Source organism: Passer domesticus, chromosome 1, assembly GCF_036417665.1.
Source record: "Passer domesticus isolate bPasDom1 chromosome 1, bPasDom1.hap1, whole genome shotgun sequence".
Taxonomy (NCBI): domain Eukaryota; kingdom Metazoa; phylum Chordata; class Aves; order Passeriformes; family Passeridae; genus Passer; species Passer domesticus.
The window spans coordinates 94987613-95013727 of record NC_087474.1 but is presented as its reverse complement, the minus strand read 5'-3'; the positions used below and the strand labels follow the sequence as shown (position 1 = coordinate 95013727).

At 40.9% G+C, this 26115-nt stretch overlaps 1 long non-coding RNA gene across 1 annotated transcript; it reads left to right on the top strand.

The window, feature by feature from the left end:
* The first annotated feature begins 11261 nt into the window (after positions 1-11261).
* Positions 11262-25534, top strand: LOC135288907 (uncharacterized). Its single transcript, XR_010351750.1, has 5 exons — positions 11262-11500; positions 15896-15948; positions 23253-23292; positions 24393-24477; positions 25400-25534. It is a non-coding gene; the product is annotated as an uncharacterized LOC135288907 (long non-coding RNA).
* Positions 25535-26115: the final 581 nt, after the last annotated feature.

Genomic DNA, 26115 nt, shown 5'->3' with positions numbered 1-26115 from the left:
ACAAGATCAGGTTTGTAATAACAGGACATTTTCTACTTAACTGTGGTGATATTAAATTCCTTCTGTATGTGTTGAGTCATTGCTTGTATTTATTTATTTTAATAAAAGGCAATGGGTACATCTGTTTACAAATTAATAAAAATTTGTTTTATTCATAGAATAGCTTGGTTTGCAAGGGGCTTTTAAAAGTCATCTAGTACAACCTTCCTGCAATGAGCAGGGAAATAATCTAGAACTGGTTGCTAAGGGTCCCACTCAACCTGACCTTGAGTGTTTCCAAGGACAGGACATCTCTCTGAGGCACCTGCACTAATGTCTTACAGCCCTCATTGTCATAACCTAAATCAACCCTCTGTTAGTTTAAAACCCTTTGTCCTATCTTAAGTTTGGTTCCATCTCTTTTGCAAGCCCCCTTTTCATTCTGGAAGGTTGCTCTATGGTCTCCCCTTCTCCCCTTCTCAACCTTCTCTTCTCCAGACTGGATAAACCCAACCCTCTCAGCCTTTTTGCATAGAAAAGGTATTCCATCCTCCAATTTTGTGTCATATTTCTGATGCACAAATAGAGTTGGTGGGAATTTACCTGCATGTCATTTGGAATTGAGAATCACACAGGACCTTCAGGGCCAATCCTGATGCCTGCTGTAGTGCACTGGTGCTCTTTCTGTGGGGATGCACAAGGGCTGGGAGCAATAAGCTCACTCTCTGTTGGGTTAGTCCTTTAGTCATGTGTATAGGACCTTGGTGTATCACAGGTAAATTCACCTTATTATGAACTCTCGCCATGTCCAACACCATAAAACAAAAGATAGAAAAAACAGTGGTAAACAGCAGGATCAAAATGGACAGACAAGCTAGGTTAGAAGGAGAAGGAATAGAGCATTGAAATGGGTGTGCACATGAAAATTACACCCTAAAATTCTGACCTGGCCCTCCACTAATTACCATACTTATATCTCTATTCACACACAACACTGTGTATTTGGTCTACTTGTGCCTGGATGTTGGTAGGACAGTAGAAGGAGGAATTTCTTGTCCCTGATTCAGGACATTGGCTTACTTTCAGATTAAAGAAACATAGTTCGTGGAAAGAAATATATTGTAAGGAATACACTGAATTAATTCCTGAAGGGCAGAGGGAGAGAATGAAAAGGGATGGCTAATGAATAGAGCTGAAGAAAGAGAGTTATTTGGCAGATGCAGACTCCTGGTCAATTTGTGCTCTCAAGTAGATGCTGAGATGTCAGCTAGAGGGGAGAGAGATAAAGGAAAGGAATTTAGCTTCATGATTGTGCATAAAAATAACATTAAAGCTGTCCTATAACCCTCTCCCATCCATCTCCTCCAAAATGTGAGTCTGAGTGGCTGGCAAAATCCTTTCAAATGAGCCTACCCTGGTTCAAACACTGGGAAGTGCATTGTGACAGGCTCTTAACAGCAGTAGGCACCATATGTAACTGTTGCTGCTCTTTGTGGATGTGCCCTGCATACATATGCCCAGCAATGAAACATGTGTATGGTGAATGAATGAAAAGCAGCCCATGAACTCGCTCCCTTTTTGTTTTCTCTCTGTGAGGCAAGTGGATTTATGCGTATCATGTGCACATACATCATGAGTGTGAGGAACAATCAGCTGGAGAATTTGAAGGCTGTTTTGTGGATTGCCTGCCTGATTCCCTGAGGTGTGCCTTGCTAATTTTGTTCTCCTTTTAAAACGAATATATTTCTTTTTTTATTTGCTTTGGTTTCTCAAAAAAAAAAAAAAAAAAAAAAAAAAAAAAAAAAAAAAAAAAAAAGAAAGGAAAACCCAGTACATATGAAAAGCATTTTTTTCCTAAAAAAGCACAGTTGCAAATGTAAAGAGGGGGAATAAATCCCAAAATAAATTGTTTCCAATTCTGATAGTATTTTTGAATGTCTGTGTCTCAAATGTCTTCCTTATAGTTGCAGAACAGCTCATCCCAGGGTGCCATGTGATTGTGGAGCCAACCTCTGTAGATGACTGGCTGGGGAATGGTCCTGGGCAACTACAGGAGAGGTCAGGCTCAGCAGGAGTCTTGAGTAGATATTGATGGCTTGCTCTGTCTTCTGATCTTTGCAAAGACCCTTCTGGGAATTAACACTACTCTTGCTGAATGGAGTGGCTTGCTCCCCCTTCCTACCAATCCTGCACAGTGCTAGTGACTCACTTGTGCTAGCCTGGAGTTTCCCCACCATCATCTGCAGAGATGCATTATCCTCATTTCATGGTCAGCAGCAGCAGCAGTACTGCCACTCTTTCTGGTACGGAACTAGTGAGTCCCCTGGGAGAGTCAATCAGTTTAATCCATTTCATCCTTTAGGAAAATGGGGCCCCAGAGGCAGCATGTGACTTGCCCTGTTGGTGTGGCAAATCCTTAGTGGCACTTGGAGTGTGTGAGAGCTGAGCTGGTGGATGTTTCTTCTCTGCACTGCTTTCTGCATTGATCAGCAGGGCCCAACTCACCTCGCCAGAGTAATTGTTACCGAAGCCTGCATGGCTGGCTGCTCTCCGTGCTCCTGCGTGCTCCCTGTGCATACATATTGCCTGATGAATGCACACCCTGTTGAGTGTTATTGCTTTCTTAATGTGCTGCAATTTTCCCCCCAATATTCTAACCGAGAATGATTGTTGCTGTAGAACATCCTCCCTCCAGTTGCTGCAACCCATGTTTATTTACAAGAGTACATTTTACATCAGCTGTCGCTCCAGTCTCACTGAAATAGAAGTTTCGAGTTCACAGAACAATAAAAGATATAAATTACCTATCATAATTAACTGAACAGCATGAGCGAGCCTTCAAACACCAGACTTTGTTATCCCTAATTATACACTGTGCACACACAAGAGCTTAAGCACCTCTGCCCGTCTGTCTGTGCTGGGGACTGGGCACTGCCTCCACCCTGATCTCAGCCTGGCAGGGAGCTCTTGGTGCCACAGTCCCAGCTGGTGCCAGGTTGTGCACGCACGAGAGAGCTTGCCCATGCTATCCATCTTTTATTGCCATCCTGCACCATCCTCGCTGGACCCCATGAGCAGGCCCAGGAGGGGAGGAGGAGAGGGAAGTGTCATTTTCTTTGAAAGGCAGTGTTGTTTTCCAGCCTGTACAGCTTTGTAGAGAAATCATGGCTGCCCCTGAGATTTGTCTGCTAGCCCTCTCCATAGGTTTCAGGTAGCTGAGAGGCCTTGTTCTTCTTCTGGAGGGGATGGAACAATTTCCTGCTGAGTCCCCTGCAGCCTCCCAGCTGGAGCTGTGTCACACATCCACTCCAGGTGTTTGCCCATACTATGCTCAGCATCCATCACGCTGTGGACATCACCCTTTCCTGCCCTTTAGGGACTCCTGCAAGCCTCATTTCTCCATGTCTGGTGGATGTGCAGGTTTGAAGGAGCTGAGCTGGGCTTCCACGGGTCAGGGGCAGTGTTTAACCTCCTGGCAAGCCACTGCTGTGCCTGCAGTTAGTTCAGCCCTTTGTCATTTTGAGAGGAGGTGATTCCACATACGCAGACCTCAGAGGAGAGACCATTGCTCATTTTTAGGTGAGGGCAGTCAATAAGCCTCTGGAAGGAGAGTTAAAACTTATGTCTTGCTCAAGTTATAGGCTGGAGAAAGTTAGACAGGAGGTTTGATCGACTGCATCCAAGGAAAGGTTTATGTGCACAGGCACCGTGTATTTCCACATCAGGAGCATCCTCAGGAAAGGTCACTGTGCTTAGGAGCTGAATCCTTGCCGGGAGGCTTTACAGGTGTTCAGACAGCTTGTTAACAGCAGGAAACACAGAGAGTGTGAGCCCTGTTGTGGCTTATTAAAAGCCCAGGTGGATGTGTAAACTTGGGTCTGTGCTCCTTCTGACACTGGTTTTGGTCTTTAAAATGTGTGATCTGTATTTAAATCTGTGTAATGTGAATCTTTATTTTTTCTTGAACACTTGATTTTTTGCTATGAGGTGGTGCCATAGTAATGGACCCAAAGCTAAGAGCTCCGTGTCAAGATGTGAGGCCGCCCTTGCAGAAATAAGATATTTGACTGTTGCTATGCCTATCCAGCCAAGCCAACACCACATTCTAAGATGCTGAACACTGTGCCTGTGAGGAATTATCTTGATAAAGCTTCATAGTTAAAATTAGAAATTATAATTAATGAATTATGGTTTGTGTTGAATAGGGGTTTCTTTCCATACAGTATGGACATGGAGAGCAAGAATGAACTTTTGGCACAGGGCAGAAAGGTCAGGAGAGAGTTTAGTCTGCTCAAATCTTTCACAGAACAGCTATCACTTTTGGTAAATTATTTTATTGGAGAAAATCTGGCACATTTATTATACTTCTGGGTTTTATGATACTGCATTATTTTATTGTTTTATATTAGTACTTTATACTGTAATGTTTTGACATTATTGAAACAAATTATTATTTTCTTGCTGGAGAAAACTGCTGCTGAAATAATATGTTCTGAGAGCCCAAAAATAATTTTTTATTCAGCTTTAGCATTTCATGGAAAATCTGAGTGTTGCTTTTCAGAAAAAAAAATAACACACTTCATCTATTGGAATTCCTGACCAGAGCTACTGTAACATTGTACTACATTAACCCTCAAAGGATTAACAAGCATTTAAATCAAAGCTGACTGAATAAATTGTAATGAATAATTTATTCAATTAATTTCTCTTCTGTTTTCTCTTTACCAGTCTGTCTATTAACACATCGTAGTTAATTTAGTTGTTGTTGGAAATATTTTACTAATAATTTTTGTGAATTATCTGATCAGGAAAAAATATTAAATTTAACAGAATGTGTTATTATAATGGAGAATTTGAAAGGGAGTTTCATAGTACCATAGGATGTAGATATTCTTGGACTGCTTCTTGCAAAAAGAAGAATATTATCTGTGACTCACAGGTGCTTGAAATAATTTCTATTTTGACATTTGTTGTTTTCATTGCTATTTGTACATATAAGAAAAATAATATGTAAGAGAGTCTCAAACTATCAGTGGGTGTTCAAAAACAAGTCATGGGATGCATTTGAAATTCAAATTTTCTTGAATTTTATTTGCAATCATAAGACATATAACCTCTGTTTATTTTCTGATTGGATGATCTCAACTTTCCAGATCATTTTCTTATGTGACTATTAAATTACATTTTCAGTCTCAATGTCCAAGAACATCCTAGAATGTTTCAAGGAAAGTTTCTGCCCTAAAGCCACTCACAGGTGTTTTTGCTGTCAGTAAAAATTGATGGAGAAAAGGTGGGGTTTTTTTAACATATCAAGTCTCTGGAAAGATTTCATATTTCATTTTTCTAGTTGTAATTCCTCAAGCAGTCAAAGGTGGTTTTTTTCTGGAAAGGCTCTGAAAAGTATTTTTCAATTATTAAATGACTTTACTCAAGCCATCCTCTGCACATCTGTCCACTAGGCTCTCGGTTCTGCTTTGAAGCATGGGGTGGTTTTTGGGAGAGATGTCCCTGCTCACTTCCTTCTTTGCACTGGAAAACCTCCTTCAAGCTTGTCCCTCACAGAGGTGGAGAAGTCATCCACAGTAGGGTGAGACTGGATGTGCCACCAGCCATGCTGGTAAGGAGCATTCCCAAGGACTCTCCAGTCTCCAGTCATAGCACTGCTAGGCTATGTTCCACTGAGGAGGGAGTTGCATGGTAAAAAAAAAAAAAAAAAAAAAGTGTGTATGTAGGCATGTATATGTGTATATATATGTATACATATATATGCATGTATATGTGTATATATATATACACATATACATGATAGATAGATAGATAGATAGATAGATAGATAGATAGATACATACATACATACATACATACATACATACATACATAGAGGAAGAAGAAAGAAAACTTGTGGTGTGGCACTTTACTTGCTGGGCACTGTGGAGGGTTAGCAGGCAGTGGGAGGGTGACAGTGAAAGAAAGTGCTTCCTGCATGGTGGTCATCAGCATCTGACAAAAGCACATGAAGGTTTCTACGGTTTTGTCTTGCTTCCTTGCTTCCATTTGGTTGCATGAAATGAGATTGCATTTTTACTATCTACACAAATATTTGGTTAATTAATAACTCAGCATTACTTTAAAATCTAATTTTAATTGGAACTTTTCTAGAAGCTAAAATAATTTTTCTCCCATCTTTCCATCACTGATGTGAGTAGAAACTCCTCTGAATAATGCTGTACCCTATTCCCACACAGCTGAAAATGGCAGCATGACTCACTGGAGAACAGGGATAAGCTGCAGTATCCCCCCTGATGGTCACCGCATTGCTCCTATGCCTAGAGTACTTTTGTATCACTTGGTGTCTTCCCTCTGTTGCAGCTTGACTCCACCCCCTGAAATAGAAATGTTTTCCCTCCTAAGACAACTTGTTCCATTTGACATCAAAGTTTAACTGCAGCAGTGATGGGATTGTGTCCAGAGGAGACTCTTCCTCTCAGGCAGGTCAGGGACAAGGGCCAGAGCCATCATAAGGACAGGAACTTCCCAGAGACAGAAGCCTTCCCACAGCGCTCTAAGTACCAAGTGTGAGGTGCTCACCTGTACAGGTGCGGCAGCAATAGCATTTCTTCCTTTAGAACGCTGAGATTTTCAAACACAAAATAAAACTGGGTGACATGGTGCCTAAGAAGGAGCTTTGCATCTGAGCTACTGCACTCAGACCCAGGGGAGACTCAGCTATGTATATATGTCTTTAAGGGCAAAATATTTGCCTTGGGAAAGGCTCTATTTTTTCCATCATGTTTGACAGAGGATAAATATAGCTTTCAGCTGTAGCCTTCTTGAGCAAAAGACCATCCTGAACACACAGATGCCTGTGCAGGTGTTTCAATTGATTTTGAGGGGCCAAGGCTTTCCTGCTTTCCCTGTTTAATTTGTCTGGGCAGGACTCCATGCACCCTTGGCACTAATTCAAAGAGAAAGAGCAGTGTGCTTTAGTAAAAAGAGACTTTAGGAGGGTCTTGTTAATGCCAATGTGAAGGCAATTTAAGCAATTTTGACTTTAGAAATGGCTAACAACCTTTTCACATACCAGTATCATGGTTTGGGAAAAGTTAGAAGTTTCAGGGTGATTAATAAAAACTCACCTCTCATTTGGATCTTAATTAATTCTTCTGTTCCAGGAGCTACAGCTTTTGCTGTTAAGTGAAAGTGGCCTGACCTTCAAATGAAATGGCACGTACCTTAGAAGGAGAAATATTCCAGAGACTGTTGGTATCGTGGCACAATCTCTATGTGCTTTTCAGGCATTTGCACATTTCTCTGCTGCCAGTTCTGATAAAGACCTTACTCTGAGCAAAATCTGGTCCTTAACAGCTCTGGGTTATTCAGCAGGTGTCTTGTTCTGTATGAATGATGCAGCCCATAACAGTGGACGTTGACTCTGCTCTGGTCATTTTAAATTACTTTTTTTTTTTTTTTTAAGAGTTTAGGCTTACTCCTGATAATCTTTTCCAGTTTGGGATCAAAAGGCATTTCTTCAAAGCTTTTCAGTTCCCTAGAATTCTTTGCTTTATTAATGTAACATAATAAATAAGGAAATTCGGGACATTCCTTCTAACACCATCAAAGCATTTAATGAGGAATGAAAGAGGATTTCTTTTGTTTCTACAGTTATGACTACTGAAGCAAGCTGTGGTACTGAACATTATTTGGATTTTGATAATTTTGTTACTTGAGAGCAGCTTAGACTACTGCACATACGGTTACAACCCGTTATCGCGGGAGAACATAAGGCAGTGAATGCCACATGAGCAGCAGTCTCATGCAGGCGGGGAGGAAACTGATTTTTGTGGCTAAAGCATTCAATTAGGACTTTAAAAATATCTGGCTTATGTACACCCCTCAGCTATATGTTTTTTGGGTCCTTGGAGCTGTTGTTTAGGGGCGAATCTTCAAACACATTTAGGCATTCAGCTCTCATGTGATTAAAAGGGACATCACAGACTTTGTGAGCTTTGTCTTTCTGAGGTTGGTTTCCACCAGGTGATGATGCTTCCTTCATATCCTGTGTATTGCAATTGCTACCTTTGGATAAAAAGCACTTCCTTTCAGCTTGTGTCATTTCATCAATTGCCAAAATAAGGCCAGGGATAGAATATATGGAGGCTGAGCAAGGATTATACCATATTGCATGGGTGGGTCTGTGTGTGCATGTATTCATGTGCACACTGTCTCTCCAGTAACCTTTTTTGTGCCTTTCTAGCTTTGTTAGTGTCAAGGTAAAAATGCTTTTCTATCTTTCCTGTCTTCTTCAATGGCTTTCCTGACTTCCCATTCTTCATTTTTTATCTGATTTGAATCTAAGTTATGAAGGAAGATGAACATCTGACTTGCTGGAGAGCATCACTCCCATGAATAAGAACTATGTTGAAAGATGTTTCAATTATCCACAGAAACAAGTGCTTTTAAAGCAGTTAGATCTGTTTCCTTACGGATTTGACTTCTACTTTTGCATTATATTGCACTGAATAATGTGCAAAACATACAAAGGGCAAATTGGAGTGCTATGAATATGCTTATGACGATGTGCAATCTACTATGTTATACAACATGAAATTTGTTAAAATGTTAAGACAAAAAATTATTTCAAATCAGGATGACGGAAGTGTCATATGACTGTATGGAAAGGCTATGTCTGCATATTTTAATCATAGTTTTTCCCCAGCTTGCCTTTAAAAGGAAATTCTGGAAAATTTTAGGCAATTCCACACAGCCCTTTGGTTTTGATAGAACCGCAATAACAGAATCTGGTTCCATAAATCCTTTCTCAATGAAGTCTTTTTAAAACCTTAATTAAAACACACTGTCTCTACTAGTGCAACAGGAAATCAGATAACAAAGCAATGGCACCCAATATACTCCTCTAGATGAAATAATTTCCTATTTCATTTACAGTCTTAACGAATGCTTCACTTTCTCTTCATTAAGTCCACATGCATCTCTCTTTGTCCTGGAGATATAACCGCTGGCACTGCAGGCTGTGCTTATGCAATTGTTATTTGTAAGATCATAAAGCACATGACACAGTGTTATAGGAGCTGCTGTAATGAAATCAACGGCACTGTCACTGTGCTCACAATCATTTACACCACAGACTGATCCAACTGCTGGCAACAAGTAACATCTGCTTTGGAATTCAGAGGCAAGGCCGTCAAATTCTTCCAGAATTTCACATCATGAAAGAAGAAACCAGTAGTCCCAATTATTTTATTTCTCCTGTACATAATATTGATGTCAGTATTTTAATTACCAGTGGAAGGAGAAAGTACGTCCAGTCCACCTAACATCTAAGTAGCCAGTGTATCATGGGAAAAGTAAATGAAAGAAAATGCAGCCAAGTTCATTAATCTGAAAAATTGTAAATCTTATTTCTCTTTGTGTCCTGATCCTGTTTATGCTCAGTGTGTTCACATGTGAGTGAAAAGGAGATTTCAATCAACAGTTTATGCAGCATGTCCAGTTTTCATGCATTCATGTGTGACCTTTTTTTCTCTGCAGGTACAATTGGTTTCTCAGTGACATACACTTTTTTAACTTTTTCATGCTGAGATTGCATTGAAGTGATTCTGCTTTTCCCCCAGGAGCCACATCAGGTGACAGACTTTCGAACTGCAATTTACAGAAATGGTCTCCTGCAGATGTCCTGAGGAGGATAAGGATCTCTTAGAGAGTGGAGAAACTGTCCCTGCCACTTAGAGAGGTGGTGTCTTATGGTCCATGAGCAATATCAATCTTGTGGGCCCTTTGAAGCAATTTCCATTCTTATACATTCTTCACCATTCTCATCTTTATTGTACTTTTCAGCAGCTCTGCAGGGCTGTGAAGACCCAGGGATTTCTTTCTCAGTAGCAGCCATTTCAGCTTCACTGCTCTTCTGTAAAACTTTGTCTCTCCTCCTGGGAGTCAGCAAAAAGAGCATTTAGCAACCAGGAAAAGAAGCAGGGAAAATGGAGAGGTGAAGTAAAAGGCAGAACAACCAGCCAAGCCAAGGAGCCAGTGTTTCTGTCCAGGCTGGTCAGAGGGCCAACTCTGAGATGAGCAACAAAGGCAGAGGTTGATCAGCCTATGGTGAAAAAGAGCTAAATAGCAGCAACACCATTTTCCTTAACTGGGGATCTGATCAAAAGCCTGCCTAGTTCAATGGAAAAAGGCTTCCACTGAGATCTGTAGATTTTAGATCTCTCCTCCAAATGTGTTCTATCTTTGGTAATTAAAATATCTTTTGCTACTTCCTGTTCATCTTATCATCACAGATGCCATGATTCTGTTACAGAAGAAGTGGACTTGCTCATGACTAACAGGTGGAATGGTGGCAAGGAAGCTTCTTCTCCAGAATCTGGCTCTTAAAACTTTTATTTCTAGTAAAGGTATGACGGGAGAAAAAAATCCAGAGTGGTTCTCAATCTCTTGGTGAGCTTCCAGAACAGCAGGACACAGCAAATTCTCAGCTTAGTGGCTGCAAAAGAAGTGCTGTTCATTTGGAAACACCATGGAACAGGAGGCCAGAGCTTTATCATTGCTGCTCTCGAAGACAAAATGATGAAAGCAACTGCTGGCTTTCATTGTCACTCCACCAATGCATTCCTGCAACAGCCTTTGTTAAGGAAATGGGAGTTTAGCATCCAAGTTCCCTTCTGAGATCTCACGAAATATTGTGTGTATTAAGAAAAAGCATTCAGAATTGTAGCTATTCACTGCTGTTTCTTTGGTCCAAACATCACTAGAAATATTATTTTTAAGAGGGATAATTTGAGACACGAGGTTTACATTTGATTCTAGGCTTCAGTGAGTAGGAGTCAGGGAGTAGGACCAAACATCAAAGCCCAGACCTGAGTCTCTCCATGGGCTGTTGCAGTATCCCAGACCATGCTCACCCAGGGCTGGAACTGTGCTCTTGAATCTTGCCCACCAATATCCAGCACATTGTGACTGTCGTTGTGATTCTGAGCAGATTCTAACAATGCTCCCAATTACTAACAATAAAATAAAGGGTCAAGAGTACTTATTTTGGTGCTCTGTCCACATGTTTTTATGTAGATACTGGCAGAGAGCTGAAGGAAACCCACAGGTCTTTTTCTACAAAGTGAGGAATTACAGAGAATAAGTCTAGAGAGTACATTAGAAGAACATAAAACAGAACAAAACCCTATTACCAACAAAATACTGTCCATTTTGTCCTGACCATGGAGAAGTGAAGCAAATCTCTCTCTTTTCTTCCAGCCATAGATGTTTTCGTCATGATCAACAGCTAACACTTTACAATGCTCAAAGATATAGCTGGGCATGGAACAGCTGGAGAAACCAAGGGAGAAATAGCTGGAGAAACCAGGACTGCATTGCCATATCCCTGCAGGAGATTCCTGTTACATAAAATATTCCAGTGATCAAGCAGCAATTGCCAACCTGTCGGCCTGAGGGAGAACTCCGAGAGTGAAAAGCAAGCACTGCTCTCCTGGAAGAAAAGCTGCAGGTAAATAGGCACTGCTGATCTGCCACCTCTAGTATTGCTGCGCTTGGTGTGGTGCTGAACACAATGAGGTTGTGCTTTTAGCTATTCATGGGCACTTTTACCCATATTTTAACATGTTCTGTCTTCCATTCTCTTACTTGTCTAGCCCTCCCTCACAGTAAACCACTGCTGCTTGGTGTATGCCAGAGGGAGCAGTCTGTTTCAATTACCATGGCAGCACTACACCTCTGCTCATAACAAATAGCCATTGTGCTCCTGGCCCCAGGAAAAGGCACTGTAGGGAATTGTGCCTTTGGATTGCAGGCAACAGTTCAATTTCCTAGTTTATTTTCATTATTCAAAATTTCACGTATGCCCTCTCATATTTCTCTGCCATCTACAGTCCCAAAGAAGAAGGTGTTGATTCGACTTGTTTACAGATCCCAGCTTTTTAGGGGGTAAAATGGATTTCACCTGTTCCAAGATGAATTAGAGCACCAAAATTTGGCCCACCTTTATATAAGTCAAACATGCTAGCAGTTCACTGGAAGATTGTCTTTGGGGCAAGATGAGTGAAGTCTCACCATAACCTAGGAAGGAGAGAGATCTTCTGACTCCTCTGTGTATAGTCAGGACAGTAAGAGGTGAGGGTGACCTGCCCGGGGCAGCAGGTAACAGGGCCAGCCATCTCCTGACTGCCAAGCCCATATCTTTCTGCATGTAGGTCTTCCTTCTGTCATCTCAGATTAAATGGTTGAGCACGACAGGTGAGCATGAGCAGAGGTATAAAATAACACAAGAAAATGTCTGTGTTAGGTTTACTGGCATGTGCTCAAAGTCACAGTTACCAGATACTCTGTGTTAGGATTTCTCAGGATCACTGGCCATAATTTTCCATGTGCCAGCCTGTAATTTCTGAAAACACTACTTTTGCTTCTATTTTTAAGTCCTCTTTCCTATCATTTTCTTCATGGTTATCAGGGCTGGGTAGTTCTGTAAGAACTAAGCCAGAGTGAGAGAAAACAGCAGCATAGGAGAAAAACGGCAGTGATGGCAAACTTCAAAAGGTTTGGAGGTTCAAGCAGAGGTGTAAGCTTATCTGAACCTCTTTGGTGTGGAAATTGATACGGAATTTCATGAAAAACCTCGACTTGCTTGTAAGATATCTGGCAGATCAGAGCTTCGTCTGGGTTTGAAATAACTTGAGAATGACCTTTCCTGCACTGTTTCCATATTTTGTCTTCCTATCTGCAGCAAATGAGAAGTGGCAGAAGTACATGATGGGTTTTGGTATGTGGGGGCAGGCTCTCAGTCTCCCCATCCTCTGTCCTTTGTCATCAACAGGTTTAAGGGCCCAGACTGCAAACAACAAAACTCCTAGCCAGCCAAAGTTTCCTTTTTGATCTTTACAAGAATGTGTTTCAAGGTTGGGAGAGGAAGTATGCAAAGGTGAATAATTATTTTATGTGAGGAGGCTGATTTTTCTGGGGGCCACTGGATCAACTGGAAGTCTCACAATGCAGAGATGATATCAGGATAAAAATTAATGTGAAGCTGTGCAGCATAAATTCCCCCTGACATACATCCCATGCTTCTTCAGAGGAATTGATAGCATGCATGGACTGTAAAAAGAGTACACATTTTGGGCTTCTTTTCTTTTTTAATGCATGGCTACAAATTCCTGACACTGTGATTGTTGCCCTTGATATGAAAGTTACATGTTATGATTCAATGGTTTTACCTCTCCTAGAAAAAAGCTCATTAATCACTGATTTTACATGTGTATAATTATTCTGCTGGAAATCTCAATCTATTTCTTTTAATGTGAGAATCAATAGTTAGAGGGCTGTCAAGTCTATTCATTATAAAACACTGTTGTCAAGAGCATATAACCAGGTTGCAAACACTTGTTCTAATCTAAAAAAATTGCACAGAGTCTCATAAAAGAGGTAAATTTCAATAATGGGAAAAAAAAGAAAAATCTGTATGGTTGTTTTTAGTTACATTCCCTTACTGAAGGAAGTATGAGGCACCCAGTTCTGAAGGCTCAGGATGAGCACAAAGCTACAGTGCTCCTCTCCTTTCTGCCAGCAGAGGGAAAGAAAAGGCTGCTATTATTCCCTCCTTCAGACACTGCAGATGGCTCTATGTCCCGGGCAAACAGCAGTGCAGCTCCTGGTGCCAAAGTCTGCACTCCAGGCAGAAGTTCCTGTGCCACAAATGCCTGTCTAGCAGGTGTCTTTAATCAAATCCAGGTCTACTCTCTATTTTGTACAAGAGGTGCAATTTTGATACATGAGACATTGCATTAAACAATGTCATAGTTCCTTTTGCTCTGAAACTTTGCAGTAAGGTAACCCAAACCAAGCCCTGCACCGGGTTCTGGCAGAGAGAAAGCTGCAGCAGGAAAAGCCATGAATTTGGGCCAGAGCTGGCACTGGAGTCTCCCTTGCTGTCACCACCATTCCTTGAGAATGGTTTGGTTGGAGGAGCCCAGTGTACTTCCCAGATCACTGTCCTCAGCTGTCTGGGCAGGCAGCCTGTGGCTGCATGCACAGATAAAACAGGAGCATGAGCTTGGATGGGGACAGTGCCTGTTTAAAACATGTTGTTATGTGCATGAATCTGCCTACAATCTGGGGCAATTTTTGAAGTCCTCAGGACTGTCTCCACAGCTCTGGGACATATATTAATTTTCTAGCAGAGGGTTGTGTGTTGCTATGTGGAGAAACTGTTGCTTGGATGGATAAGGAGGCCAGAATGATAAAACATTTGAGTCCCATCCAGCAGTGGGAATATGGAAGAGCTCAGTCCCTAAGCCCTGAACACCTCCACCTCCACTGCCTTGTGTGGCAGAGACTAGTCATGCTGAAAATAACTTTCCCAATTTAGACAGAAAAGTCTCTGGTGTGTCCCCTTACTTTCAGAAAGTAGGCACAAGAGGAACAAGTCAAGTGAGGGGATAACTCTGGCTTCTCAGCATGCTGTTTCTGACACTTGTGGGGCTGTGTGTGCCTGCTCAGTAACCACAAAAATGGTTTTGTGCAAATCATTAGACATTTCAATACAGTGTTGAGAAGCACCTTTTGCAGAACTGGATCACTGCAATTGCATGAGCCGTTAATAACAGTATTCTTAAATGGGCAGTGGTTCCAAACAGAGAAATAAAGCACATCAACAAATAGTTAGGTAAATAGCTGTATTTGTGAGCCCCAGCTACAGCCCCAGCTGCATATCCCTATGGCACACTGCCTCCAGGAGCTGTGCAAATGGAAAGCAGGACAAAGCAGCCTTCTGCAGCAAAGCACTGGATTAAAATCTCCCTGAAAGTTTCCTGCTTCTTTCTGTGGATATTTCTGCTTTATGAAACAGAATGAGGACTAAGATAATTCAGACTCATCCAGGATGTCTAAAGGATTGGCTTGAATACAGTGCCAGTACACTAGGTCATTAACACTACGGGCTACAGTAATGCTCCAGAGCTTGAAGACAATGTTTCTTGAAACCCCCAGATTTGCAGTAAAAGAGGAGGGAAGCCTTCAAGGCCTTCCCCCAGCCCCTGAGTTCCACCAAGACAATCACTGTATATGGTCAGCACAGGCTGTGGCCACAATGCAGGTCAGTTTGTAGTGTGCAGTGCCCAGGAGAGCTGCAGGAGCACATAGTCTGGAGGGAAGGGCTTTAGGGAGATCCCACCTCCAAGCAGAGCCTGCTGTAGCCAGAGCTGGCTTCTCTGAGTTTACCCAGTCAGGCATTGGAAACCTTCAAGGATAAAGCCTGCACAACCTTTTTGGATAATCTGCACCAAAATCTGACTGTCTTATTGGGGAAAAGTTTCTCCTTACATCCTGTCTGGGCACCCCTTTATTTATTTCGTGGCCACAGTCCTGTTCTATGATCACATATCTCAGTGAAGAGCCTGCTCCCATCTTCTCATTAACCTCAATAACCAGTAAGTACTGGCAGGCTGCTAGTAGATTGTTTTGGGTTTTTTTTCCTCTAGATTGCCAGAGCATTGTTTCCTCAGCCTTATATCACATAGCACGAAGGATCTTGGTGGCCCTCTGCTTAGTTCACTCTGTTGGTCAACATCCTTGTGTCTGGGGACACAAAGCTGGACAAAATAATTGCATGTAGCCTGACCAGTCCCAACTAAAGAGGAGTGAAATTGCATTGTTACTCACCATTCTAAATTTAAAGAAAATCTCGTAGGAAATATTTTTAGTCCTTTGTGTTTTAACATTTAGCTCAACCCCAAAATCAGAGTGAAGCCCAAAAGAATCCATGAACTACTTTTTTTTTTTTTTAAATGTTCCTCAAAGCAATGCTAATAAAAAATTGCTGAAGATGTAAAAAGGATTCACAATCCTAGTAGTTCATCGACTGCAATTAAAAAATTCTTATCTTTCATTTCAGCACTGCTGGTTCGTTTGTGCATCAGAGACTGCGGGGCTGAGCAAGCATTGCAGGTAAAGATGTCAGCTCTGAGCTATTTTGGGGAGCAGGCATTCTTGCCTCAGGACGTCTGAGGGAAGGGAGCAGCCAGCCCAGAAAGGCATGAAGAAATAGGATGGCCTAGGGATTTCCAGCCTAGGACTCTGAAGGGGTTCCTGAGTGCTATATTGCTAACAGAATTGTACCTTTCCAAGGAGGATATTAAACACAGTGCTGCTAGGCTTCTAATTCACCTTGATGAGTTGGAAGGCTTCCTTGTGTGGCTGCTGAAGCCTGTCACTGGCACCTGAGACTGCTTCCTCAGGAATGGCTGAGACTGTGGCAGAGTCAGTAATACTTCATAGACCAGTAGAAATATTTATATATTTTAATACATGTATATTTGAAAAATGCCACCCTTGAACGGCCAAAGCTGAAAGACTCTGACTTTATTACCCAGACTTTCAGTGAGTTTTTTTTCTTTTAATCCTCCAGGCAATAATTCCCCCATCTCTTTGCTCCTAAAATCAGATTTGATTCTAATTTTTTTGAGAATAAATTGCTGTAAATCTTTAGAGAGTCCTCAGAAATGTGATAGCTGCTGTGTCAGGCATTTTGGTTGAAGAAATTCTTCAGCTGAGTTGATGGAAAATAACATATTGCTTGCTTTTATTAACCATTGCCTGATTATTTTTTTTCCTAAGAGGCTGGAACTATAACTGGTCACAAGTTAGTGTTTCATCTAGGTGGAGATTAAGCCAAAAAAGTGTCAAAAGTAAACAGGTAACCCCCAGGGATAGTGCTACCTTAATATTGTTAAAGGATTTGAATATATTATTTTGTGAGATGGTGTTTTTGTATTTCTTCCCATTCTCACCCCTTTGTTTTGAATGCAGATACTTTATGCGAGCATTTCTTTAACTCACATCAGCTTTCTGAATCTAAAATGAAGCATTTCAAAATTAAAAAAAAAAAAAGGCAAAATCAGAAAGATGAGACAGCAAGCAGCCGTCTCAGAGAATGTTGTTTGGAAATTGTATTATTAGAGGTGCTGGAGCTGAGAGAAGAGAGCGTGTGCACAAAATTCCCTGCGTCACTAAATATGACTTTCAAAACCTCATAATGTCTTCTGTAAAAGCTACCATCCTGTCAAACATTTTTGCAGTTGATCTCTTTGTGGCTGAAACTATAAAGAAAGCTCAAATAAAGTCACAACTATTTTTGCTATTAAAAAAAAGCCACATTCTTTTTCTTTTGTCTCCTTGTTCTAAACCCCTGGCTGTACAGCATTTGATCAAGCCTTCAAAAAGACAAAACAAAATTTTCCCTCAGGCGTAGAGCAGTCTTGGGAAGTTTTGGCTCCAGATACAGATATTTCTGCAAAAATGAAAATAAGATCTTGGAAACAAAATCCTACAGCAGCCATAACTGTGCCTGGCTATGGTGGTTTTAGTTATACCTAGAAAAGCTGGGGGATTGATAACATTACTGGGAGACTAAAATGGGGCTGGGAGTTGTGATAAAAACAGGGGACCCTGAAGAAGCACAGCTGCTTTTCCACCCCCATGTCAGGATACAGCCATGCAGCAGCAGGCAAAAGGACGTGCTTTTGAGTCTTTTGTAGCCTCCCTGGTAAATCCTCTTCCAAAGGGAAATGCCAGCGAGCAAATGCAGCTAGAGTGCTCTTTCTCAACATCATCCAGGCACAGCTCAGTCCTGAATTCTGAGCTGATGTTTTGATGCCATCAAAAAGATATTTCATACTCGTCTTGACCTGTTTAGCAGCAGGTAATCAGGCAGCCTGCTGCTCTGTGTGTGTATGTGAGCCCACACCTCTTTTGGACAGTTACCTGCTAATAATCAGACCTGAGCTGACAGCATGAGATCATTAATGGTTATTAAGTTTTTTGTCAACTCTGGCCTGCCTGATTTAAATCAGGGGTTTAGGAATGATAGCTGACCACCTACATGACCTTCTGCCAAGCAGTTATATCAGTATTTAATATATCAGATTTTTCCAGCCATGTATGTTCCCTCATTTCTATGTTATTCTGACATTATTTTCTCACCATTGTCTACCTATAATTTTCTGCAATGAATTGGCAGAATTACTATGTGGCTCTTTTTCAAGGCTTGAGTATGCATTCTTCAAACAGATATTAAGCATTAAAAATAGCAAGGAGTAATGATAAATAATTGCGATGATCTGAACGAGGGATGGCAAAAAATAAAGGAAATAATATAAGGAGAAAAAAATCTGTTACCATCAGTTAGAAAAAGTAAAGTTAGAAAATCATTGCAGAACTGGAGCTAAGTATTCTTGAGGGACCCCCAACCCTGAACCCTCATACCAGGTATACATCTGATGTGCTGTTAACATCTATCTCAGGTAATGCTGTAGAGATTATATTAGTCCACAGGGCAATCTCAAAGGTAATTTTGTCTTATGTTTATAAAATTTTGGAGTCATTTGGGTCTAGAAGCAGGAATGCATGCCTTAAATCTGTGTCACTCCCCTTTTCTCTAAGCTATGGTATCTGATTTTGCTTTTGCAAGAAGCATAACAAAATCTCACTCTTTACCTTTCCATTTTTTGTGGAGGTATTTGGTTTGCAGTAAATTCTTAATTTTTGTATGTGTGCCAGAAATGGAGCTACAGACATCAGAAAAAAGTGATTGTATGTGAGCAGCTCTCAGACACCATTCTGCAATTTTCTCTGGATAGGACATGCAGTGGATGGCACGATTGAAGTCTTGTAAGACAGCAAAGCTGTATGATGAAACTTTAATGTCATAGTCTCTCCTCAAACACTGTACCTTGACACCTTTTTCATTTTTGCCTTTTTTCCTTTGGACCCTCTACAGTTTTTCTAATTACATATTTAATGAGGGTTCTCTCTGTGAGTTCCCCTTCCCCAGCATGGAGCAGGTGAGAAAGTCCATCATTCCTCTTCACTATGATCTACAGGCTTTATCCATAATTTCAAAAAGTGAAAAATTTGCTGCCCAATTTTATTCTTCCTGAGTGCCTGACATTGCTTGTTTTGGGCTTCTCCTTCTTGAAACATCTTGCTTTGTATTGTGTTAGTAGGGGTTTGTGCAGGTTTCGTTTTACATTGGATTTCCTTTTGTTACTTCTCACTTGTAATTCTCTAGCTACATATGTATGGCTGTATTTTTGCCCTTTCCCCTCAGTTCCTGAGTGTGCACTTTGCAACATCTTTTGCATTTCAAATGAAGGTATTACTCAGAGTAGAACTTGAAGGAACCCTGTGAACATCTTGCTCCTGCTACCTCATCAGTCTCTCTGCTGCAGTTTTGTGCATGGCTCCTTATCACTCTCCCTTCTGCTGCTGCTCCTCCTGTAGGTCTTTTTTAAGCGAATTGTTTATGTTCATTGGTGAACTTTGTGAATGCAAACAAGCCTGTCCTTTCATGCAATGCTTGCTCAAAACTGACTTGGAAAGATTTAAGCATGTGCTTAAGTGGTGCTGAAGGGAGGCTTCTGTTCCGATTTAATTACTTTTATCCCTTACCTTTTGATTCTAGTCTTCTATGTATAAAACATCGATAACTCCCTCTAGAATGGATTCTTTCTTTATCCCACATCACTTGTTGCTCATGTTTCCAATGCCCTCTTGAAGTTTTCTAATAGCTCTTTTTGTACTGCTGGGTCGATTATTTTACTGGAGATTGGAGATAAAAGTGCTGGGCAGTAATTGCCAAGATCATTCTTCCTTCTGTGTAAATCAATACTATATTTGCTTTATTTCCCTAGCCTTTGGGACTTCCATAGTTCTCCATGACTTTCAAAAATAATTGCCAACGGTTCAGTAACTTAATTGGCTAATTCCCTCATCACCTGAGGATGAATGCAACCAGACCAGCTGATCTGTATGGTGGATATTCAAAATTTCCAACTGTTCCTGCAACCTGCTCTACACTATTGGCTATTTAGATAGGATTTTCATTATTTTCCAATTGTTACATCCTTTTTTTCCCTGTTTTATTTGGAAAAAAAAAATAGGGGGTGATTTGGCCCTGGAAGAAATACTGTTATTTTTATCTTCCTCTCACTCATTAATGAAACTACATTCTGGCTGGCTTTCCTTTCCCCTACAGGACATTTGTGAAAGCCCTTTTTATTCCCTGGTACTACCTGGGTTAGCATAAATTCAGCTAGGTTTCTCCTGTCCTTGTCATTTCTCTTTTCTCCTATTTTCTCCAATTTCTTTTCTATTTGCTGCTGCTCATTTCTGGGTTCTGTTACCTCTGAGCAAAGCAGCTTGCACCGCTGTCACTGACCTATTCCTACAAATAATTGGAAACATAATTCGGCCAGAAGGATCCAATCCATTACCAAACTCTCTCCCATTTCTCCCTCACTGACCTGGTATTCTCTCATACCTGGAATTTTTCATGTCTTTTATTTATCAGCAACAAAAAAAGGAATAGCTTTAGGGAGATATTTATGATTGTCTTTCCAAGATACTTCTCCTCCCAAGAGAGATGTAACAGGCAGGTGCCAAGATTAAGCAAGCCCTGTGTTTCTGGTTCCCCTGAGGTCACAGCAGAGACCCTCCCTGGAGGTGGCTGGCCATTTTCTCTGTAATTTGTCACTTCAGCCTCAGCCAGTGTGTGATGTTCGAGCCCAGAGCGCTTTTGTTGTTGTGTCTCTCTCTCATGCACTTGTAAGGGCACTGACTTACATGACCTAGCAGGACTTTTCCATCTTTAACTTTTTAAAATGGTTTATCTTTCACAGCAGTGCTCTCTGACTCTTTTATTTCTTAGTATTTTCTTTTTCCCAGAGGCTCAGTTTTATATCTCCCAGGTCCCAAAATGTCCTCACTTTAATAAATGATGGCAGTTTACAAACTGTGCTTTGGACACTATTCTTGTTGTGCTTGAAGTATTTCTGAATAGATAATTGTCAAAAACTCTTTCTAGATTTAGGGCAGATTTTTTTTCCTGTCATTGTGGTACCAGCTCTCAGACTCATCTCTGCAGCTTTTAGAGTGGGTCATCATGTTGTCCTCAGAGTAATGTAATGTAATGTGGTGTGTTAGGCAGCTCACACAACCTGTTTCTCATTTACAGCTGCTGTTACCCTAAAACTGAACTGATTTTTAGGAGGAAAATTGTTTCTTCTCTTCTTTGATGTTGTTTCATGTTCATATGCCTCTATTTTACCCATTTTCCTCATGGTGGAAGCCGCCTTTTTTGCTCCATTGACCAGATACTTGGACATGAAAACATGCTACCACCTATTGCCTCTAGAGAGAGTGCAGGAAACAGGTCTGGGGGAGACCACTATTATTTTCTTTCTTAGCTTTTCTACCACAGGCATTTATTGTCATGTTCCTGGCTTCCCACTGATTGTCTATGATACAGCCTTCTCAAAACATATGGATAAGTCCTTAGAAACATATTACAGGAAATATTAAAAGTACTATCTTGTTGCTAAATTCCTAATTATCCTTCTTTTGAAAGTACCTTATAAAGAGCAAACATGATACCACAGATGGTGTAGTTAGAAACAAGGTGGTTAATTAAAATTTTAAAAAAAAGAAAAAAAAAGAAAAAAAAAAGAGAAAAAAGGAAAAAACCTCTCACAATTTAATCTGTACACTGTCTAGATTTTTCTGCATAACCACTATCACCCTGCTGCTCCAGGAGCCTCATGCTTTCCTCACCATATTTCTGCATAATGCAGGTTGTGCATCTTGCTCTGACAGAAGCTGTTCATGTCCCCAGCTTTCCCTGCTCACAGATGTTTCACTTCAGATTGTTTGAATTTCATCATTACTCGAAAGAGGAAGCTGAGTGTCTCAGGACCCTGGTGAAGGGATGGCAGCGACTGTCTCTGGTCATACTGCCCAGTCTCTGCTCTTCAGCTCTTTTGTGAGCATTCCCAAAAATGTGGGCATTTTTGTTGCCCTGAAAAAAAAAAGTGGATGAAGTTGGCCTCTTCTTCCTTGCATGATTGAAAATATTTTTATATGTGGAGGAAATTTGCACTAAACCCTAAAAACATTAATGAAGGTCCAGCTTGTTAACACAGTAGGTGACTTGCTGTAGTCAGTGGCAGCATCTTTTTCTTCCAGGCAATTTGCTAGCTATGACTTTGTTCTTTATTCCCTGCTGTCTTTTAGCATATCAAGAATAGAGTCCCAATTAATATTTGCCATGTTGCCTCACACTCAGCCATCAGTTAGGGCTTGAAAACTCCCCATTCTTTAGGCACTCCCACTTGAAATGCAGGGGATGCTGTGGAGGATGGCCAAGGGAAAAGAAGGTCCTCAAAAGCTGATAGCAAAGAGAGAGCAATCAAACACTGATTTTGGGTAAATAACTAGATGGATGCACACACTGTCATGGAGGCTGAGGTTCGCCTCTGTGTGCAGAGCTGTTGAAGACACCCTTGGCATGTACTGGTGTCTGATGCTAGGATGATGAAAAAATGAAAGGATGATGAAAAGATGCAAAGAAATTTTAAAAACAAGCCAAAAAAAAGGACAATATGAACACAAAATACATCATCCTCCAGGAGTTCAGTTATCCAAGAGAAGGTTAGGAGGACGCGTTAACAAGTTCCCTCAACAACCATTCGAGGAGAAGGCTGATAGCAGAGGACTCTTAAATTCAGCACACAGTATGGTTAAGCTGTCCCCTCAGACATGGGAAGCGATGGCTGGAGCCTGCTTCTCAGTCTTGGCTAGACTGATGGTTCACAGGAGGGCTGTGAAGGCCCCAGGGGCTGCTCCTGGTTACACTGCACTGACAGGCAGGTGTGCACCCTCCTGCAGGTCACGGCAGCACAGGAGGTGGATGTGCTCTGCCAGCACCAAGCTGGTTATTGGCTGTTTTCCCTTAGATGTTGTCATCCATTTGAAAGTCCCTCCACAACCAACCAAATCTGCAGCTCAGGAGGACGCATTCATTCAACATTTACTCACAGATGCTGGGTCTGTTTGCCTCTCAGTCTATAACACAGAAGTGTGTAATATTTAATTTTGTCACATTTATGCCCACATTCCTAAATCTTGTAGCTGGGCTGCCTGAAAGACAACAATTCCATACTAGATGTAGGTGTTTTGCTAAGACTAATGATGAGACTAAGTGTATAAAATTAGAGAAAAGCAGGCAAGCCCTGGTCATTCAGACTTTGCTCTAGTCCTGTTATTTAATGAGGTTCCTCTTTATCTGCTCAAAAATTATTTTCTGCTGCAACACGGTTCAGAAAATCATTTCCTACTCACAGCAGGTTATATGGCTGCATTTGTTTTCAGTCTCAGTCTGATTGCAAATCTAAAATATGGTTCTTTGTTCTTTTCAGACAAAGAAAAAGCCCCTCTGAGAAGAATTTGAAGAATGAGGTCTGCCTTCTTTTAAAGTAGTTTTGAAAGGTTTTTCAGGTTTTCAGCTGTATAGGAAATGTTAACTGGAAAGTTCCTTTTGTACTGGCTCTAGAACCTGGGCAGGAGCTTGGGGCTCCTATTAGTCTAGGTAATGAACAATAATAATAGTGGTAATTACATTTTTGGATGTTTAAAATAGATTCTATGACAACGTGCTGGTCAAATGTGATATAATCAAGTCTAATACGCTCTTAATTTTCAAGCTGTATAAAAATACAGTTTTAAGATGACAGCCTGAGATAATCTTCCTGCATAATAAGTTAAGAAATTTAGCCTTTTCTAAATGCCAGTTACTGAATTTATAATTTTATCTTGGAATTTGGACACAGCAGAAGAGTAACAAATAACAGCATGCTCCCCAAGAGCATGGGACCTGCTAACATGTAATTTTAGGTGCTTAAAACACCAGACATTAGAGACAGAGATTTCCATTCTTGAAATTTAATATTTTCTAATTTATCAAAATCAGATGTTTGGGATCCTACTTGAACAACCAGAACATGTAGACCTCTGCAGAAATTCTGTCTTTCAGGCCTGGGACAAGTTGTGTGTTTTGTTTAAACAGCATGGCAATTTCTGGCATGCACTTACAACAAACTCAATGCATAAAATTCCCAGTTATTTTATTTCTTGGCTTAGCAGTTTCAGATATACCCAGCAGAGAGCTCTTTGTCTCTAAAACTCTCTATTTCTAAGGAATATGCCCCAGAAAACTTTAGTATGAAGAAAGCATGCATGAGATAGGAAAGGCAAATTGTGATATAGCAATGTCCCAGATCTGGCTGAAGCCAGCAAAAAGGATCTCACTGAGTTAGCATGCTCTCATTCTGATCTGGGCTCCATGCCTGTAACAATTAGAACTTTAGACAGACAGTGGCCTCTGAAATAATAAAGGATATTAACTGAAGTCAGCTGAAAGCAGCAACTCTCTCTAATAAATTCTCTATTACTAAATTTTCCTTTATTTTCTTTTTTTTTTTTTTTTTTTTTTTTAATACCACTACAGGGCTCAGGTCTTGGTAATTCACATTTATAAAAAGTTCTCATTTTATTTATAGAACATGTTCTGAGGAACACATTCTTAGGAATATCTTGGAAGTTTGCTGCAGGGATTCCTTTCTGGCTGCCAATACAAAGCTGCAGGTAATGAAAAGTTCCTGGCCAAACTTTCTATAACAATTAAATTAAAAAAAAATGTTCAAGTTGTGGAACTGTCCATGTAAAGTACAACTCTAATCTTAAATATTTCTCCTGGATTTAATTTGCTTAGCTTGCAAAAAAAAGGATTAGATGTTTCCCTGTGAATAAAGATGAATTATTCACTTCCCTTCTTGCTTATAAGTTGTTCACAGACCTATATTTACAAAGTAATTTGTAGTCTCTAGCAATCTCCTTGGTGAGAAGACCAACCCAATATTACTGAGCAGATTTTCTGCAGACTTCATTGATCCACTCTTCATGCCAAGCAGGCCATGAGTGGCCACCTAAATTTCAATGTGTGATCTCAGATCGCTGAATGGGTAATGGCTGGTTTTGATCGTGTGATAAAGGAAAACTCTTAAGGAAAGACATTCCTCATGTGCAAGAATTCCAGCTCCTACATAAATGCAGGGTTTGCAAAAAACAGCTCAAACCTCTCTTAGCATCCGTATGCCAAAATCCAATCATTCAGGGGCTACTGTAGAGAAAGCTGCAGGGAGTTGAAGAATTCCCTGATTTCCCTCCCATTGTGCTCTAGTTCTGTTCTCCATTTCTGGCCAAGGAAGAAACCCAGGAGAGAAAATGGAGGCTCATCCTCTTTCTGCTTGCTTGCTCTAGAGCTTGTTGGGAAGTGATTCAGCTGAATGCTGCCATGACAATGCTCATTATCAACTTTTCACAGTACACTGGCAAGTTAGTTTTCTTATGGAAAACCTTGCTTCACCACTTTTTATCCGTCTCACCCACGGTCTCCGCCTGAAGGCTGTGATTCTCTCTGAAACATATCAGTTTGGTTCCCTGGCCAACTGAGAAAGTTAATTAGCTGTTTTCTGCTTTTCTGTGCTTATGTCTTTCTCTGTGACAGAGTGAACAAATCTGCAGCCAGAATTCGGATGCCTAAGTGATAACATGAGCGTCACCGTGCTGCCAGCCATCCCTGCGATAATGCTTCTCCATACACAAGCAGGTTGGCCACTGAAACATTTGTCTTATTGCCTCCTTGATCCCACCCAAACCTTAAAAGCTGCAGAAGACCCTGGAAAACAGTTCTCCACTGTTTGGAGTCATGCTCCCTGTGCACATCCCTGCCATTGCCTGGTGTTGAGGCCCTTGCACTCCCAGTGGGGTTTGCTCCTTATTCCAGGAATGCTGCAGCCAGGAAGGCTGAGGAACAGGGTAAGCAGAGAGCAGGTGAGAAGAGGAAGGGCATACTAGTCTGATATGAGGGTTCCATACTCTACTGAGGAGGAACATGAGGAACACATATTTGCCACAGCTGCGTAATTCTGGCAATTTCCAGTGAATTTGTGGAGTTACTAAGAAAAAAACCAAAGAGCAAAGAGTTAGCAAAGAGCTGAATAGTTTTTCAAGCCTCTTAATTTGCTCAGAATCTGAATTTGATCCCTGCCAACAAGGGTAAAATCTACCCTGTTTTAGTGTGGGATGTCATTAATATCTGAGAAGAGTTTAATAACACCAGAACATATTCATAAACTGATCCTTAAAGATTTGCGCTGGCATATCTCTATCTATCTAACATATCCTTCTTGCTTTCCATTCTAGGCAGGCTCTTCCTCTGTG